The following is a 13233-nucleotide window of genomic DNA, read 5'->3' on the forward strand; positions in this document are numbered from 1 at the left end:
CTCAAGAGGCAAGAATAACAGTAAAAGTAATTGAATTTTTCAGTCACCATGTCATTTTATAGACTATTATATCAGCACATAGTTTTGCTATCCCTTTGAATTGATAGAAATTAATTTAAAAATTTCCTACTGGACATTTTAAAATGTGTATTGACCCACAAACCTGTAAATGGTTGACAGTACTATTTGAGAGAAATCATTAACTCAGGTGTAGGAATATAGAACAACTACAAGATTATATTTGACAAAGCAAGATCTGTAAAATATATTTTCATTGACAGTAAGTAAAAATAATGTGGACTCTTACAAAGAAATTTGAAATTTATCAGAGAAAGCTTTGCAGAGAAGTAAATTTTCACTATTCACTTCATCTTTATTTTCAAGCACATTCATCTCTATTCACAGATTAAGTATTCTACACTTTAAAATTCAGCTTCATAACATTATAGTTTTTCAGTAGTATGATTGATCATTCAGGTTCAGAACATATACAACTCTAAAACAGTGCTGCCCTAATGCTGCAGAACCCATTTGCCCAAAAAGCTTAGTAAATTCCCTGCAATCACTTCTAGGGCTTTATCTTTCTTTAAAAAGTTGTGTTTTCTCAAACTGGGGCCATTTCTACACAAGGTATGTCTCTTTCTATTAAGTGAATGCTGAATTGCGTATCTTTTCTGACTAGTGACACTGAAGTCTTATTTTTCTTCTCTTTACTACAAAATGAAAAAAATTGAATGCTAATATTTAGTCTTCAATTATATATGGGCATATGGTAGTGTAAGAATATATGCCAAATTATAGATGCAAAGCTGCCTGAATATATTGTGTTGCTTAAATGATGTTTGGGACATGATTCCTTTTCTGTTGAGAAAGAGAAAGGGTCACCTTATTATACTTAAAGGCGCAGTTTTGTTTGGTTCTACAGTGGGAGAAGTGAGCCTTTGTTATCTGGGCATTCAAGTGAGAAAAGTTTAGATTACAGCAAGTAAGTGAAAATCACACATGCCCTAATGAAGAACAGCAAATGAATTTCTCTGTAATTGTGGCTATCAGCAGGACAATATGGACAATGCTATCTCTACAATTTCAAGGACATTTAAATTATTGAGTTGATTAGAATATATTAAGAATTAGTAGCTAAAATATTTTTCTCACCTTCATTGTTTTTAACAGTTCAGACTTGACTGATTGTACTAATTAGACAAGAGAAACTCTATAGCAAAACTGAAAAACTTTCACGTCTATTACATATGTCCTTGAGATCACAAGAAGTTATATTTGCCTGTTTTTGTAAGTCCATGGTGTAGTTTTACAAAATAACCTGCAATAATAGAGAATAACCCAAATCCTGTGTGGTTTAGACTAGTAGCCAATTGATAACCACATACAACACAACACATACAGTATGGAAGTATGCATACAATAAATACTACAGAAATTCAGAAGTGAGAGCTATCCCTAAGGAATGGAGAAATCTAAAAAGACACACAGCAGGGATGGAACTTAGTACAAAGGGAGACAGAGCCTTTTCGACAGGCACTGGTTGGTCAGTGGAGAGGGGATGGATCCATAGTGTTTAAGAGTAAGCAAAGTGACGAGTAAAGTAATTGGTTTGGAATACAGGATTCATTTACATAAGTAAGAGAAGATGAGGTTGAAGGGGTACCTAGGAGACAATTGCAGGCTCCCCTGCAGCTGTGGAGTTTGGACAACAGGGAGATATTTATTTAACATATACATGTGTGCCTGCTACTTGAGAGATGTTGCAGTGGGTACTAGCTAGACATCTCTGAAAAAAGATATTTGAGTTTGAAGAGTGTGAGGAAGATGAACTTCACTGGGAAATACAGAATAGATTACAGTGAAGATGAGCCAGTTTAAGTAGTATTGGGACAGCCCAGGTAAAAAAAAACAAAAAACAAAGGTTACACATGTAGCATTGGACATGAACTGAAGACAAAGCACGTAAGAAGTTTATGGGAAGGGATTAGACTGAATGGCTGATAATGTGGGAATAGAAACAAAGTTCAGCAGGTAAGCTTGTTGGCTCTGGGAAAGGATTATGCTTCAGGATTTAAAGAATATGCAATGCAGTTCAGATACTAACAAACCAAGTTAGGTCAAATTACACAGGTTAAGGGCACAGACCCCACAAGACTGCCCTCACTTGAGACTCCAGTCACAGGTCTGGAGTTCCGCCACCCATACTTGGGACCAACTGGCTATATTTTTTGAGGTTCTCACTACCCCCTCAGGTTTGAAAATTCACTAGAACAATTTACAGAGTTCAATAAATTATATCAACACTTCAGAAAATTCAGAATTACAGTTTTGTTAGAAAGGATGAAAATCAGGACCAACCAAATAAAAAAATGCATAGGGCAAGATCTGAGAGGCTTCTAAACTTGAATCACCCATGTCCCCAGAATGCATCACCCACTTGGCACATCCATGTGTATCAACAACCAGAAAAGTGAACTGAGCTTCATTGTATCGAGTTGTTGTTGGAGCTTCATTATGTAGGCATGACCGATTGATTCATTGGCCATAAAGTTGAACTCAAAATTCAACCTCCTTCTTCTTCTAAGCCAGAAGTCAGGCCAAGATCACAAGGCTCAAAGCCCCAACCCTGTAATCACATGATAGGACTTTCTGGCATGGCCACCACCCATCTTTACTCATCTAATCAGCATAAACTCTCTAGAGGCTCTCTATAAGTCGTCTCATCAGCATAAACACCTGAGTTTAACAATAACTCAGGTTATTGTTAATAAATAAATAACAAACACTCCTATCACATGGGAAATCCAAGGATTTGGAGGCTTCCACCCAAAGACCAGAGACAAAAACCAGCCAAATTCTTTATTACACAACAGAATGAATTTGAGGTAACATTAGCTCTTTCAGGTGGAAACTCCAGCAGGCAGGTGAAACTCCAAAAACAAACTGAAGAGAGAAAAATGAAGACTAGAGATATGGCTTCAGCCACAAAGTAAAAGTAAAAAAGTATATATATTACATTATATATAATTCATTGTTCATAGCTACTCAGCAAGGGCTGCAGTTGAGAGAAGAATCCTCGACAAGACAGTATGCATAGGAAAAGCCACCCAAACATGGACACCATATTTTTTCTAAATAAAGCAACTTTTAGCCTGATACAAACTTCATCTTGAATAGAAATAATTCTTTTTGCATCTCTTTTCTTAACCGAATGTCTAGAATATATATCTTTTATGAGCAGATAAAACAATCTCTAAAAAAAGTGTGATCTTAAAAAAATATGTAAATCCAAAGTTACCATAGCAGTGACTTAAATACTTAATTCTTGTTAGACAAATACAAAAGTAATGAGGTCAAAAGTTATTAATGTGCCCTGTATTTTCTGCATTGCGGACTAGTGGAAACTTAGCTGTAATTTACCCTATTTGACGTGTTCTTATTTTAATTCAATGTCACAGAATACTGCAGTTTTCAGCTAACAAACAATAGAAGACCTACCAGCCTACCCTCTGTACACCTGCAACAATACCCACATGTACCTACCTCTGAAGAGGATTTTATCCAAATTAAAAATACGATTTTTTATCTTGCTCTGCAACAGTGGCAAAATTAAAAATGATATAAAACATATATTTCTATTTAGGCTATTTTTTGTTTAACCTTTGAATGATCAGAGGTGGATTCCAGAAGGAATATGACTTCCTTTAAAGTATATCTATAAATAGAGAAGAAATATGTTGTATGACAAATTATAATTTATAATATATAATATAATATATTGGAATTTTGCTTCTCTATATTTCTATAATAGATTATGGACATCTGACAAATATAGATGAACATTTCTGTTATTTCAAATTAATAAATGCAATATTATATCCATGTGTTCATATAATGAAAATGTATATGCATGCAAATTATTCACAGTTCCATGGTTAAGAGTTACTAGAAAGCTGTTTAAGAAATAAACCATTTCTACAACATATTAGAGTGCTTAGTTTTAATCACAAGGAGAACTTCCATAGGCATTATCTGATGTGTCAGTCTGAATCCTGTGAGAAGCAGATTCCAAGACAGAATTAGATGTGTAAGTGATTTACTGGGAGAAATACCTGCAGAGAATAAAAAAGAGGAGCAGGAACAGGAAAAACCTCCAGTTTCTGATGCAAGTCTGACATCTGTGAAAGGAGAGAAGAAAAAAAAGAGAGCTTGGGTAGGGTGAACAATACAATCCAAAAGCAAAGATGGGCTCTCAGCTGAGCGCTGTGTCAGGCAGGAATTGCCTGGCCCTAGTCGCTCTGCTGTCCCCAGGCTGTTCCTGGGCTAGGGACAGCCCAGGAGGAGCATGAACTTTACATGAACACTGTGATGCATCCAAAAATGTAGCAACTAGAGGCTATTTGCCAACTATTCTTGCAGCAGATTATCTTGCAGGGGATATCTGCGTGGTACACTTCCATGACCACCACTGTCTATCTCGAATGTCTCAGAGTCTCTGCACATGTTTTCAGGAAGTATTCCCCCATTCCTGTGGGTCACTTTCCCTGAGAAAAATTCTGAAAGAGGAAGGTTTGGAGGACAAATTACAACCCCATCTCTGTAGTTAGTTCCAGAGGTCCTGTTAGTTTACCTGGTGACGTGACCCGGATACTCATTCCTGACAGGTCAGCCCGAGGTAATCATACTTTCTCAAACTAGGATTGCTGCACATGTCAATTAACCATTAAAATTGAACAAAAGAATCCCACAAGGCTTCAAAGTAGATCACCTGGATTCCACACGCATACCTCTATCCGCTTACGGTAAAAGCACACTTACCTCATTTGGGAGATCAGGTTCAATTTCTTCTGCCGGGATGATGACTTCTCTTCTCTCCTGCCGTCTTCTGGATACAAAGTTTAAAACGCCCAGGAGCAGCTCTATATTGTAGTTTAACAGGATCTCTGCTGTTTCCCGTGGCAAGAGTTTGCCCCTGTTGCAGACTAGGACCTCCAAATGGTTCATTAGGAGTAATGGCGGATGGTTAGGGTGCAATTTTTTCTCTAGCCCTTGGTTCTTGGGCCCATACAGCCTTCCTATTTATTTACCTCTGACTTAGTGCATATATTGTGTCCTAACGTATACCAACTCACCCTTGCCCAGCATTACCATCAAGGTGGCACTCCAGCTGTGCCATAGAAGTGCCTTCCAGCATTATGGGACACCAGCTGCCTCTGGGTGTTGTGGTATGTGATTCAATCAGTAGCCCAATTTTGTACCGTATTTGTAATGAAGTAGTTCCTCTTGTTGGATGTTATGTTACAGATTCCATGTCTGTGGATCAACCTTTTATTAGGCAAATGGTGCTGACTTAAGGTCTGTGGGAAGAAAACTCAAAGCCATAAGTATTACCCCTACTCATAATAAGAGTATTTCTATCCCTGGGAGTGTGATCTCCTGGTTCTTCTATAAGGGAACAATTCCAACATAACTGAATTGTCAACAGGTGTCCACTTGGTGTTTGTTGTTGGAAGGTTGAACATTCAGAGGTGCCAATAGCTGGATCAGCCTCAGTTAAGTGGTCATAGGGCCAATGTATGGCCCCCATCTAGGCCACTGTGGCTAGGCTGTTCATCTGCCTATCATGCCATCTCTATGAAAAAGGCTTTCTGAAGTCATTGGCCAAATCATTTTGTCTTCTTGGTTATTCAGGACTTCTGCTGTAATAGGCAACTTCTTGGCATTGACAGATGATACAAAATTCTTCAAACTTTGTATCCTCTCTCATATGTCTTTCTGCATACTTCTTCCCCAGACCTCCTTGTCTTTAGTGTTCTAATCTTTTTCTTTTCCAGTGTTAGGTCATTGGCTTCTGGCCAAGAATTTGTATATGTTTTCACCTCATGACACTCTTCCTTTCCCACAGAGTAGATAACCAGGTGCCTAACTTGCAGCTCCACCCATTAGGAAAAGTTTCTCTCTCCACTGTGTTTTAAAGCCATCCCTGAATGTGACTGTAATGCAACCACTACCAATTTTCAGTTCACCCCCACATATCATACTGACCTATTCATAAGCTAGACAGGCTATTTTCCCTTCTTCAGCTGGTCATAGGGGACAACCTCTATCAGGCCATATGTGCAAGCTGGAGCACAGGCAATGAAGCAATTGTAGTGAGTAACATGAACCCTAAAAGGGCTACCTGCTTATGTTTCATACTCCTGCCCTCTGGTTCTGCTCAGGCTCAATCCATGATGTATTATTTCCATCTTAAAATAAATGGAATGCTAATGGACCCATTCAACTTTATGATTTCTGGGTTCAACAGAATCCAGTTTACAATGAGTAATACTGAGTGGAAGGTCACCTGTTACTCCATGGGCAACAGTATGTCTCTATGAGGGCTCAACAACACAGCAGGAGCTGTTTCTCAGAAGGCACATATTCTTCTGCCACAGATGGCTCCAGAACTCCAGAGACTTGTGTTATAATGTTCCCACTAGGGCTTATAAACACCACACTGCATACTTACCCACCACTGACATTTCCAACACTATAGGATTTGCCACAGAACCAGAGGAACCTTTAGAGTCTATTCTTGCTGCATTGTTACAGCATCCTTCCTCCTGGAACCCATATCTTTTATTCAATGGGCATTATACCAGAAAATTTGTTCGAATCCAGGAATTGAGCAAGGGATCATGACTTTTAATAAGAGCTGCTGCCTTTAGACTCATGTTCCTTCATTTTTGCCTTCTTCTGTTTGTAGATGTAAAACAGTTCCCTCATTGACTGTCCATCTAATTTTATCCTAGAGATACCAAAGCATCCCCCCATAATTTCTTGCAAGTCAAGTCCTCATGGCTGCCCTTCCAATCCTGCCAGTCATTATAGTAACTGTAATCCCCCGGCTTCAGGCAATCAAACACCTCCAAACTGACTCTATTTCTTTTTTTTGCGTGTGTGCAAATAGTATTTTTAATTAAGCTGGACCCTCCGAAAGTTTGGAAAATTATACATAATCTTTATTTAGCTGCAAGACCAAATATACATACACATTTTATAAGTTATTATTTATTTTTACCAAATTCAGAATAAGGAATTTAAAAATGTATATATCAGGTTGAACCACAAGAAAATGCTATTTTATATTTTTAAAAATGGTGTAGTATCAGCAATTACACATGGTTTGATCTAACACAATACATTTTTGCTTCAACCATGCCATATGGTCTCAAACTTCAAATCAACTCACTATGTATATCCTCTAAGGACACTTTATACACTAGAAATGGCAGTAACATTTGCAATGGATGCATTTTTAGACAAAAATAAGACTTTAGTCAATGACCTAGTTCAACTTAAATTATGCCATTTCAGTTTCTTTTTTAATGGAAAACAAAAATTCATCTAAAGATGAGACAGGCAAATGCTCATATGAGTTTTATAAGCCGAATGTAAAACAACAACAACAACAACAAAAATCCACTGAACTGTTTTTAACAATATTTGCTCCTGTTATACAAATAGATGGTACAGCAAAACTGTTTCATTATTACATATATATTATTATCAGGGTTGTTATATGTACTAATTATTATTCACCTGGAGACCAAAGAGAGTAAATACTTTAGTTTTACATTTCCATAGATTAATTACAACACACACACACACAAATATATTTTAAGCAGCCGTTAGACAATACAAGGAAAATAATGCTTTTATAGGAACTGTTTTTCACAGGGGAAGCTCTAGACAGCCAATGAGTTTAGTTTGAGGCCACAAGTTACAAAGTAGAGTTTGAAACATCCCAAAATTGGCACAGCATGTTAGGACATCTACTTCTCTGTAACCATGCCAACAGTGCCATGGAGTGCCTCTTTCACCAGCTACCATCTGCTCCCATATCACTTTCCCTGTTCTCACCTCATCCCCATTGTACCATGGCCTCTCTGGCCCCACCCTGGCAGATTACAGTGGAGGAATGACTCTATTTCTTTAGGTCCCACTATTCCCTTTGCTATTAACAAAGTCAGTTCTGTGAACACTTATCTGACCATCAGCCCTGGCTTGCAGAGGAGAGCTACCACTGACGTTCTTGGTGATGCAGATGCCCCTATCATATTCTCATTCTTGACCTTAATTAATGGTGTGTATTCTGGGCTCTTCCATACAATATAATCCTGTTTGGTTTTCGGGTCTTACATAATACAGCCATTCAAGCATGCTCACTTCCTGCTGGGGAAACTCAGGCATTTCCACTTTGTTTAGAATGGACCCTCACTTTCTCCAGGCTTCTAATTGCCCCTCTAACACTGTGTTTGCATTATCCCCTATGGTCTTTGCTGTAGTGTTAAATCTTTTGTTCCAATAAAAGACACCCCAGTCGATGAAGACAGCTTTGCATATTCAGACTTAAATTCTGGCTTCCTTGATCAAGCAATCTCAAACTCCAATCTTATCGGCACTCTCTTGAATTCATCTGGTACATGTTAACAAATTTTTGCAGTTCCTTCAGATATAATCTCTTTCCTCCATTGTCAGGTTCAGCATGTTTCTAGCCAGGTTACACTGAGATTTAACGCTATTGACCCAACAGCCAAAAAGGGGAGGTTAGGCAACTCCTGAAGGGGTGTCTGTTGCCTTACAGAGGAGAGAACTTCATAGTGTCCTCAAAGACAAGGGAAGCCCCTAATAGATGTGAACACCTTTGCAAGCAGTTAAGGTTTAAAGAAGTTTACCAAGCTACATTAGTTTTTATTTCTGTGTAATAAATTACAACAAGCTTAGCGACTTAATGCACATTTATTATCTTAAAGTTCCTGTAGGTCAAAAGTGTAGATCTTAGCTAGATCCTCTGCCCAAGTTCTCACAAGGCTACAATCAAAATGTTGCTGGGGAAAAACATCTACTTCCAAGCCCATTCAGGCTGTGATGAATTATATTCTTCTGGCTGTATAACTGAGGTCTAAGCTTCTTACTAGTTCTATGGTGAAGCTTTTTTGAGGTGATAAAGAATACCTAAATTCCTTCTCATGGGATCCCCTCTGTAGTCAGTTCATTGACGGCTATTTGCATCTTCAAGGTTAGCAAGAGAAACTCTCTTCCAATCTGTTAAAATGAGAGTCTTACATAAATGAAACATAGCCACAGGAGTGACATCTTACCACTTTTGCCATGTTCTGCAAGCAAGTCAGAGGTCCTACCCACACTAAAACAGAAGGAATTATACAAGAACATGGATCATTGGGGGTTACTTTAGACTGTGTTCACCACAAGTATAAAAATATTTCAGAGCATCCACCCAGATGTCTCATCCAATGTTTCAGTGGGCCAGATTTTCCCTTATTGGAACAGACCTCGTTTGGCTGTGTATTTAAATGTCTCCAGAGCTCTTAATTGAGAGCTATTAACTGTGGGATCTTTAGCCTGCTACTCAGCTGTGTCAGCTCTTTCACTGAATGAGATAAGGGGCTCTTTCTAAGCTACCAAAAAGTCCTCTGGTTTCACGTCTATCTATTAACTACTTGCTACCCACAATTAGTTTTCATTTCTAATTTTCCCTTTACAGGAGTCAATATAACTTAGTAATAAATGTACGACTCCATCATCTGTGTAGGCATTGTTCTTCCCTATATATTTCAAATGACTGGATTATTGTACTAGCAAGGGGATTCCCCTCCACCGGGATGGTTTTCTAGGTTATCAGTGGATGCCTTTTCAACAATTAGGCCTCCATCTTGTGCCAGGGATTATCTATGCCCCACATTCTACTCAGGCCGGTGTCCTTCATGCCAGCTGGACAGTAAGCAATGTAGTCCCCAGCCCCATCATACTGCATCCTTTCTCGAACTGCTTCTATATTAACTGGGTCACTTTGAGTCCTTTGAGAAGCAGATTCCAAGGGAGAGGCAGATGTGCAAGAGAATTATTGGAGATACATATTAGGGATAAAAGAGAGGGGTAAGAATAGGGAAGGAGACTTCAGATTGTAATGCAGATCTAACATATGAATGGAGTGAGGCAAGGAAGGAAGAATGGCAGCGGGGCACGGTGGCTCACACCTGTAATCCCAGCACTTTGGGAGGCCGAGGCGGGCGGATTACAAGGTCAGGAGATGGCGACCATCCTGGCTAACACGGTGAAACCCCATCTCTACTAAAAATACAAAAAAATTAGCCGGGCGTGGTGGCAGGCGCCTGTAGCCCCAGCTACTAGGGAGGCTGAGGCAGGAGAATGGCGTCAACCCAGGAGGCGGAGCTTGCAGTGAGCCAAGATCCTGCCACTGCACTCCAGCCTGGGCGACAGAGCGAGGCACCGTCTCAAAAAAAAATAAAAATAAAAAGAAGAAGAAGAATGGGTAGAAGGAGCTTTAAATAATAATTTTAGCTTTCACTATGGAGAGCCCAAAGCAAAGACTGCCAATCAGCAAACTCCTGCATTGGGCAGGAGTAGCCCAGCTCTAAGTCCCTTCTGATTTCAGCTATCAGCTGGGAGTAGTCTAGAGAAATAGAAGCCTCTAGGTGAATGCTGAGTGGGAAGGAGCAGCAGGTGGAGGCTCTTCCCAACTGCTCTCCTTGCAGCAGTTTTTCCTGAAGAAAGATCTAAGGGTCACAACTCCATGGCTACCATATTTCACTTAATCTTTATAAATGTTATTGTTTCCCTTTTGCAATGGTGAAATTTAACTTAGCAACACTGAGTAACTTCACAGAACAATACATCTTATAAGCTGCAGAAATAGAACTTTAATTCAAGTTAGTCTGGATCCAGAAGCCATGTTGACTCTCCAATAACACACTGTAATTACTAACTGAATACCCTCTGGCTCAACAAAGGCACTTTGGAAAGGATAGATACTGTTTTAAGTGCATAATATATAAATAAGTAAAATCTCAATTAAAATAATAAATAATAATAATAATAAAATAGGCTCCTTGAGTCTATTTGCTTAAAGGGTCACTGGTAGATTAAATAAGAATTTTTTTTAAATGATTACCAAAGTCAGTGAAAAGGAATTAAGAAAGTGGAATTAAGTTTCTGAATGCTTATACTTTTATTTTTTGATTCATTTTACATTGCATATTCTTAAAATATAATTTTTAATTAAAAATGATTTAGGCAAATAAAAACTACACATGGAGTTTTGAGGGGAAATAGCCAACAGCAATGGAAAAATTATTATGTGGTAAGCATTTTTCTAAATAACTATATTTTTATCCTCATAACAACCCTTATATTAGTAATCGAAACATAAGATTAGAGACTGGAGGTCTTAATGCATAATAACAGACTTTGATTACAATTTGGACATTTTATCATATGAAAAAGATACTTGAGGCCAGGCACGGTGGCTCACGCCTGTAATCCCAGCACTCTGGGAGGCCAAGGTGGGCGGATCACAAGGTCAGGAGATCGGACCATCCTGGCTAACACAGTGAAACCCCGTCTCTACTAAAAAATACAAAAAATTAGCTGGGCGTGGTGGCGGGTGCCTGTAGACCCAGCTACTCGGGAGGCTGAGGCAGGAGAATGGCGTAAACCCGGGAGGCGGAGGTTGCAGTGAGCCTAGATGGCGCCACTGCACTCCAGCCCGGGTGACACAGCGAGACTCCGCCTCAAAAAAAAAAAAAAAAAAAAGAAAGAAAGAAAGAAAGAAAAGGAAAAGATACTTGCATATATATGTTTATAGAAGCACAATTCACAATTGCAAAGATGTGGGAACAATGTAAGTACCCACTGACTGAGTGGATAAAGAGTGATATATACACATCATGGAATACTACTCAGCCATTAAAAAAAAATAGGCTGGGTGCCCTGACTCATGCCTGTAATCCCAGCACTTTGGGAGGCCGAGGCAGGTGGATCACCTCAGGTCAGGAGTTCGAGACCAGCCTGATCAACATGGAGAAACCCCGTCTCTACTAAAAATACAAAATTAACCAGGAGTGGTGGCACATGCCTGTAATCCCAGCCACTTGGGAAGCTGAGGCAAGAGGATCACTTGAACCCAGGAGGCAGAGGTTGCTGTGAACTGAGATTGTGCCATTGCACTCCAGCCTGGGCAACAAGAATGAAACTCCATCTCAAAAAACAAACAAACAAACAAAAACAAAAACAATGTGTTTTCCAGTAACTTGGATGGAGCTAGAGGCCATTATTCTAAGTGAAATAACATAGGAATGGAAAACCAAAAGCTATATATTCTCACATATAAGTGGGAGCTAAGCTATGAGTACACGGAGGCATACAGAGTGATACAGTGGACTTTAGAGACTCAGAAGGGGGAGGATGGGGAGGGAGCTAGGGACAAAAAAAACTACATATTAGGTACAATGTACACTACTAGGGTGATGGGTGTACTAAAATCTCAGAATTCACCACTATATAATTCATCCATATAACAAAAACCACTTGTATCCCAAAAGCTATTGAAAAAAAAACTTTTTAATTAAACTTTTTTTAATATTCAACTTCACTAAACTTAGCTCACTTACTCTTCAATACTATTTTTTAAAATGGCCTAGTTCCACAATAACGGGGAAGATGTTTTGTTCAATGTGCTGCTGAGGAATATACCATAACTCAAAATAGGTAAAAAAGTCTGCCTTCATAGAGCTTACATTCTAATAGGAAAATAACCACAGAAACAGATAAATATAAATAAATAAGGCATTTGAGAAAGAGCAATACATGGCAAAACAATTAAGATAGGATCTACAGATATCAGCAGATGCCCGCTAAAACAGTTCCAACTGAAAGGCTAATTAACTTCCTTTGCAGGGACATGGATGGAGCTGGAGGTCATTATACTTAGCAAACTAACACAGGAACAGAAAACCAGATACTGTATATTCTCACTTAGAAGTGGGAGCTAAATGATAAGAACACATGTACACACAGAAAGGAATAATGCACACTGGGGCCTATCAGAGGGTGAAGGGTGGGAAGAGGGAGAGGAACAAGAAAAATAACTAATGGGTACGAGGTGTAATACCTGGGAGATGAAAGAAATAATCTGTGCAACAAACCCCCATGACACAATTATACTTATGTAACAAACCTACACTTGTATCCCTGAACTTAAAATAGAAGTTAAAATAAATAGACAAATACATAAATAAGTAAAGACTAGTAATCGTCTAACAGGAAAATGTAATGTGAAAATTAAAATATGTTTAAAATGTCTTTAAAAAACATCCTTTAAAATCAATTAAAAAATTGGTCATGTCATGCAAGGGGCCTAAAGAA

This window comes from Macaca mulatta, chromosome 4, assembly GCF_049350105.2.
Source record: "Macaca mulatta isolate MMU2019108-1 chromosome 4, T2T-MMU8v2.0, whole genome shotgun sequence".
Taxonomy (NCBI): domain Eukaryota; kingdom Metazoa; phylum Chordata; class Mammalia; order Primates; family Cercopithecidae; genus Macaca; species Macaca mulatta.